Consider the following 6746-nt stretch of genomic DNA (forward strand, 5'->3'; position numbering starts at 1 on the left):
CCCCTCCATCTCCCTCCCTCCGCTCTCCCCTCCATCTCTCTTTCATCCTCCACTCTCCCCTCCATCTCTCTTTCATCCCCCACTCTCCCCTCCATCTCTCTTTCATCCCCCACTCTCCCTCCATCTCTCTTTCATCCCCCACTCTCCTCCATCTCCCTCCCCCCACTCTCCCCTCCATCTCTCTTTCATCCCCCACTCTCCCCTCCATCTCCCTCCGCTCTCCCCTCCATCTCTCTTTCATCCCCACTCTCTCTCCCTGCCCCCCACCACCACCACCACCGCCGCCCCCCCCCCAGACGTGCGTGACCGCCACGCCTGCCCGCTGTGCCCCAAGGACTTCAGCAACAGCTGGAACCTGGCCCAGCACGTGCGGGCGCACGCCGCCAAGCCCGTGCACGGCTGCGCGCGTTGCGGCAAGGCGTTTGCGCTGCGCTCGGCGCTGCGCAAGCACGAGGCGACGCACAGCGGGGCGCGGCCGCACGTCTGCGTGGACTGCGGCAAGGCGTTCGCGCAGCCGTCGCACCTGCGGGAGCACCGAATGATCCACACGGGCGCCTGGCCCTACGCCTGCGCCGAGTGCGGCCGCGGCTTCTCCCACCCGTCGACGCTGCGCACGCACGCGCGCACCCACACGGGCGAGCGGCCGCACGCCTGCGCCGAGTGCGGCAAGCGCTTCCTGCAGTCGTCCCACCTGCGGGACCACGAGCGCACGCACAGCGGGGAGCGCCCCTACGCGTGCCCGCGGTGCGGGCCGCGGCTTCGCGCAGGCCTCCCACCTGCGGGAGCACGGCAGGGTGCACGGAGACGTCGGGGACGGGGGCGGGGGCGGCCCGGGGGGCCCTCGGGGCCCGCGCGGGGGGGCCCGGGGCCCCCACGTTTGCGCCGTGTGCGGCCGGGCCCTTCCCCAAGCGCCAGCGGCTGGAGCGGCACTGCCTCACGGCGCACGCCGGGGAGGGGGGGGGAGCGGCGGCGGCGGCGGCGGCCGCCGCCGCCGCCGGTTACCGCCGGCACCGCGGCGGCGTTGGCGGCGTCGGCGTTGGCTACGGCGGCGTCGGCGTTGGCTACGGCGGCGGCGGCGTTGGCTACGGCGGCTACGTCGGCGGCGGTTACGGCGGCGAGGGTGGTGATGGCGGTGATGGTGGTGATGGTGGTGATGGCGGTGATGGTGGTGATGGTGGTGATGGTGTTGATGGTGGTGATGGTGGTGGGGGTGACGGCGGTGGTGGTTACGTTGGCGATTACGGTGGCGGAGATGGTGGTGGTGCTGATGATGACGGCGGTGGCAAATATGACGATGCTGATGGCGGTGGTGGTGATGGTGATAATGGCGGTGATGGTGGCGATGGCAGTGAAGGTGGCGATGTTGATTTGGAGGCAGCCGCAAGAGTGACGGAGACAGGGGAGTGAAGCCCCAATCAATAGTCCCATAGACCGGTAAACCCATAGAGTTCGGTAGGCCCATAGAGACCGGTAAACCCATCGAGACTGGTAGACCCATAGACCAGTAGACCCATAGACCAGTAGACGCGTAGACCGGCAGATGCGTAGACTGGCAGATCGGTAGACCGGTAGACATGTAGACCGGTAGACACGTAGACCGGTAGACCATTAGACACTTAGACCGTTAGACACGTAGACACGTAGACCGGTAGACACGTAGACCGGTAGACTGGTAGACCGGTAGACCGGTAGATCGGTAGACCGGTAGACTGGTAGACCGGTAGATCGGTAGACCGGTAGACCGGTAGACTGGTAGATCGGTAGACTGGTAGATCGGTAGACACATAGACCGGTAGACCGGTAGACACATAGACCGGTAGACCGGTAGACACGTAGACCGGTAGACACGTAGACCGGTAGACCGGTAGACACATAGACCGGTAGACTGGTAGACTGGTAGACACGTAGACCGGTAGACACATAGACCGGTAGACACGTAGACTGGTAGACCGGTAGACTGGTAGACTGGTAGACACGTAGACACGTAGACTGGTAGACCGGTAGACACGTAGACCGGTAGACTGGTAGACTGGTAGACTGGTAGACACATAGACCGGTAGACCGGTAGACCGGTAGACTGGTAGACACATAGACCAGTAGACTGGTAGACTGGTAGACACGTAGACCGGTAGACACATAGACCGGTAGACTGGTAGACACATAGACCGGTAGACACGTAGACTGGTAGACCGGTAGACTGGTAGACTGGTAGACACGTAGACACGTAGACTGGTAGACCGGTAGACACGTAGACCGGTAGACTGGTAGACTGGTAGACACATAGACCGGTAGACACGTAGACCGGTAGACTGGTAGACACATAGACCGGTAGACACGTAGACCGGTAGACACATAGACCGGTAGACTGGTAGACACGTAGACCGGTAGACCGGTAGACACGTAGACCGGTAGACACGTAGACCGGTAGACACGTAGACCGGTAGACACGTAGACCGGTAGACACGTAGACCGGTAGACACGTAGACCGGTAGACTGGTCGACCAGAATTCACCTTTAAATCTGCGTCACTCCACGTGAATAGCGAAGTATTCTTCATGCATCCCATCAGCTTCACGGCCTTCTGGGCATTGTTATCTCGGCAGCGTTGGTTCAGCGCAGGAAAATTTCCATGCCAGGGTTTTTGGCTTGCAGTGTCTGAACCGCCACTGCCAGTGAACTGCTGCCCAGGTGTGATCGGCAAGGGGTCCCTCTCTGTGAGATATGGGACCCGGTTAACGTGCACAGCACAGCTCCACATCGTTACCCCTGCCACAACGGTAGTGGTGGGGTAAAGTGTGGATACCTTCCACCCCCCTCCCTACGACGTCTAGTCTGGTCAGCGTGGAAGAGTCGTGTTCAGTGTTAGTCGCTGGGGCTCCCGCAGGGTTCAGTGTTAATCACTGAGGCCCACAGTCAGGTTTAGGTTCCCATAGGGTTCAGTGTTAATCACTGAGGCCCACAGAGCCAGGTTAAGGCTCCCATAGGGTTCAGTGTTAATCACTGAGGCCCACAGTCAGGTTAAGGCTCCCATAGGGTTCAGTGTTAATCACTGAGGCCCACAGAGCCAGGATAAGGCTCCCATAGGGTTCAGTGTTAATCACTGAGGCCCACAGAGCCAGGATAAGGCTCCCATAGGGTTCAGTGTTAATCACTGAGGCCCACAGAGCCAGGTTAAGGTTCCCGCAGGGTTCGGTGTTAATCACTGAGGCCCACAGAGCCAGGATAAGGCTCCCATAGGGTTCAGTGTTAATCACTGAGGCCCACAGAGCCAGGTTAAGGTTCCCGCAGGGTTCAGTGTTAATCACTGAGGCCCACAGAGTCAGGTTAAGGTTCCCATAGGGTTCAGTGTTAATCACTGAGGCCCACAGAGTCAGGTTAAGGTTCCCATAGGGTTCAGTGTTAATCACTGAGGCCCACAGAGTCAGGATAAGGCTCCTCTAGGGTTCAGTGTTAATCACTGAGGCCCACAGAGTCAGGTTTAGGCTCCCATAGGGTTCAGTGTTAATCACTGAGGCCCACAGAGCCAGGTTAAGGTTCCCATAGGGTTCAGTGTTAATCACTGAGGACCACAGAGCCAGGTTAAGGTTCCCATAGGGTTCAGTGTTAATCACTGAGGCCCACAGAGTCAGGTTTAGGCTCCCATAGGGTTCAGTGTTAATCACTGCGGCCCACAGAGCCAGGTTAAGGTTCCCATAGGGTTCAGTGTTAATCACTGAGGCCCACAGAGCCAGGTTAAGGTTCCCATAGGGTTCAGTGTTAATCACTGAGGCCCACAGAGTCAGGTTTAGGTTCCCATAGGGTTCAGTGTTAATCACTGAGGCCCACAGAGCCAGGTTAAGGTTCCCGCAGGGTTCAGTGTTAATCACTGAGGCCCACAGAGCCAGGATAAGGCTCCTCTAGGGTTCAGTGTTAATCACTGAGGCCCACAGAGTCAGGTTAAGGTTCCTCTAGGGTTCAGTGTTAATCACTGAGGCTCACAGCCAGGCTAAGGCTCCCGTAGGGTTCATTGTTGTTGCTTTGTGGCTGTGACCCAGTCCGCTGTGGTTATTTGGATGCCCATCTTGAGTGGTCGTGTCGGTTTGTAGTAATCCCGAAGGATTACTACCCCCCTGTCACTGTGTAATTGGATTATATTTGCTTTAGCATGTAGCTGGCTCGATTTACCGTTAATGATGATTACCTTTTCATTTTGTACGGTAAAAGATTCAACGTGAATTAATCGGTTGGCTCCATGTGGCTTCTTTTTCGCTACTCGCATGGCCTCCAGCAGTATCGCTGTTTCACTTAATCCAGACAAAGGTCCCCCATGTAGCCTCAACAGACTTATTCGGGCAAGTGCTGCTAGTAGCGAGCAGCAGCGCCTATGAAGGCTCGCACTGTGGCACAAGAGGGTGGGTGGAAAACAATGTGCCCGGCCGCCTTTGTCTCCCTAGTGCCGATGTTTAATACACACCAACACCAGATACTCATTTTATGCCATGGGGAGCCCCATGACCGGTTCAGATAATTTCTATCACTGGTGTTGATGGCCGTGAGCGGGAATCGAACTTGGGTCGCTGAGTTCGTCGCGCAGCAGTGCGCTAACCACTGTGCCACCGCTCCTCGCTCACACAGTCGCAAAGACGAAGCTCCCCCAGGTAGCCCCTAGCAGGCTGTTGGGACAAGTGCTATTCGTGTTAGCAGTGCGCGAGCTATCCAATGTGCCCACTGCTGCGCCACCATTCCCCACTCAAAGGTTCCCTCGGTAGCTCGCACAAGGCTGTAGAAGCAAGTGCTGTTAGCGAGTAGCAGCGCCTGTGAAGGCCGGCACTGTGGTACACGACGGGTGCGTTGCCAGCACCACACCCAGCCGCATTCGTCCACCCAGTGGTGATGTTTACACACTGCAATATTTACTCATTTGAAGCGGAGTTTACCGCGACGATGCCCCGGACCAGTTCACATCATCGTCACTGGTGTTGGCCGTGAGCGGGAATCGAGCCCGGGTGGGCCTGGGTTCATAGTACGCCGGTTCCATGTTAACATTGCCCCATAGACTTTCTTTAGGAAACCGGTTCCCTATCTAATTAACATTGCCCCATGGTGGCGAGATGTTATCTCCCTCGCTTGGTATGCAGGAGGTCGCGGGTTCGACCCCGACGCTAACGACGCCTGTCGGAATATTTGCTGTCTCCATCCCCCTTTTCCCGTAGTCACGTGGATTTTTCTCCTGGTCCTCCGGTTTTTTCCCTGCACCTTTATTAGAAATTAACGTCGCCACGCATAGAGGAGCATTTGGCTGCAGTATACGGACGTCTGCTGTGACGGTGTGGGTGAGCCGATGTGGCTGAGGTTACACGAGGTCAGGAGAGGCGAGTGGTCAGGGTGGAAAATCCCTCAAAAAACGCCACCTTCTGGAAGCAACGGTGCCCCTCCGTGTGGCCCCAGGTGAGGGCGTAGGCGGCTATGTATGATAGATGGCAGGTGTTGTCAACAAAAAATCCGGTTTAATACACATTTTCGAGATTCCGATTGGGCGACGCTGCACGTGCCAAGTTGATTGACAGGAGCCGAGAGGCAGCTAATTGGCTGCTAGGGAGACGGGCCGTAAGGGCGGGACTACATTTTAAGCGGGCGGGTACGGGGAGAGACGATCGACGGCCATCAGGACCAAGGGACTCCCGGAGAAGACCAACGATGAGTGCTTGGCGCGGGCTGTTCTGGGACCAAGACTGCAGCAGCACCGAGCTGTTGACGTGTGGGTGGAGGCTTCCACCAAGTCCACGGACCACCTTTCGAGTGCGGTTGTAAATGGAAACCAAGACGCTCCTGGTGGGTCCTGTGAATCCTTGAGGCAGCACACGACTCTGACCGCAGTTCCGTGTACCCTGGATGTAGGCTGCCTCATCCCGTCACCAAAGAGTGGAGTGTGCATGAGGGTTGGTACGACCGGTCGCCATGTTTTCTGTATATGTTTTATTACCACTGTGGTCTCTTATAATCAACACATAGAGGCGCTGTGTGGATGTTTGTTCGAGTTTCAAGGAGGCGGTAGTCGTCGGTATTCTGTGATTTGTCGATTTGCGGGGGTGCTTTGCGAGAGTTTTGAAAAGTCGGTTGTACTTGGTGTTCTGTAATTGTTGATGCACGGGGGCGCTGTGTAGATGTGTGAAGTTATTATCCACCACGTATTGATTCGCGTCTTTGGATAAAGTGTCTCAAGACATAGTTAATAAATTCTAAATCTCGTTAAGGTTCACTATATTCCGGGTTGAGTTAATGTCCATTTTTTTAAGGAAATTGCATGGAAGAGAAAATGGATCCGAACTCTCTCTCTCTTTCTCCCATATTAATAAAAAAGAGCAACCCTCACACCCGCTAAATAAGTTAATCGACTTGCGACATGGACACTCGCTAAATAACTTAACCAACATGGACACTCGCTAAATAACTTAACCAACATGGACACTCGCTAAATAACTTAACCAACATGGACACTCACTAAATAACCTAACCAACATGGACACTCGCTAAATAACTTAACCAACATGGACACTCACTAAATAACCTAACCAACATGGACACTCACTAAATAACTTAACCAACATGGACACTCACTGAATAACTTAACCACATGGACACTCGCTAAATAACTTAACCAACATGGACACTCACTAAATAACTTAACCAATACAGCCACTGGCTAAATAACCTAACCACCATGGACACTCACTGAATAACTTAACCAACATGGACACTCGCTAAAT

General features: G+C 55.5%; 1 long non-coding RNA gene across 1 annotated transcript; it reads left to right on the forward strand.

Moving 5' to 3' along the window:
* The first annotated feature begins 984 nt into the window (after positions 1-984).
* On the forward strand, positions 985-6243 carry LOC142906515 (uncharacterized). Its single transcript, XR_012930347.1, has 2 exons — positions 985-2968; positions 3018-6243. It is a non-coding gene; the product is annotated as an uncharacterized LOC142906515 (long non-coding RNA).
* The last annotated feature ends 503 nt before the right edge of the window (positions 6244-6746 follow it).

This window comes from Petromyzon marinus, chromosome 66 (genome assembly GCF_048934315.1).
Source record: "Petromyzon marinus isolate PM22_M1 ecotype Great Lakes invasive population chromosome 66, UKy_Petmar_22M1.pri1.0, whole genome shotgun sequence".
Classification (NCBI taxonomy): Eukaryota; Metazoa; Chordata; class Hyperoartia; order Petromyzontiformes; family Petromyzontidae; genus Petromyzon; species Petromyzon marinus.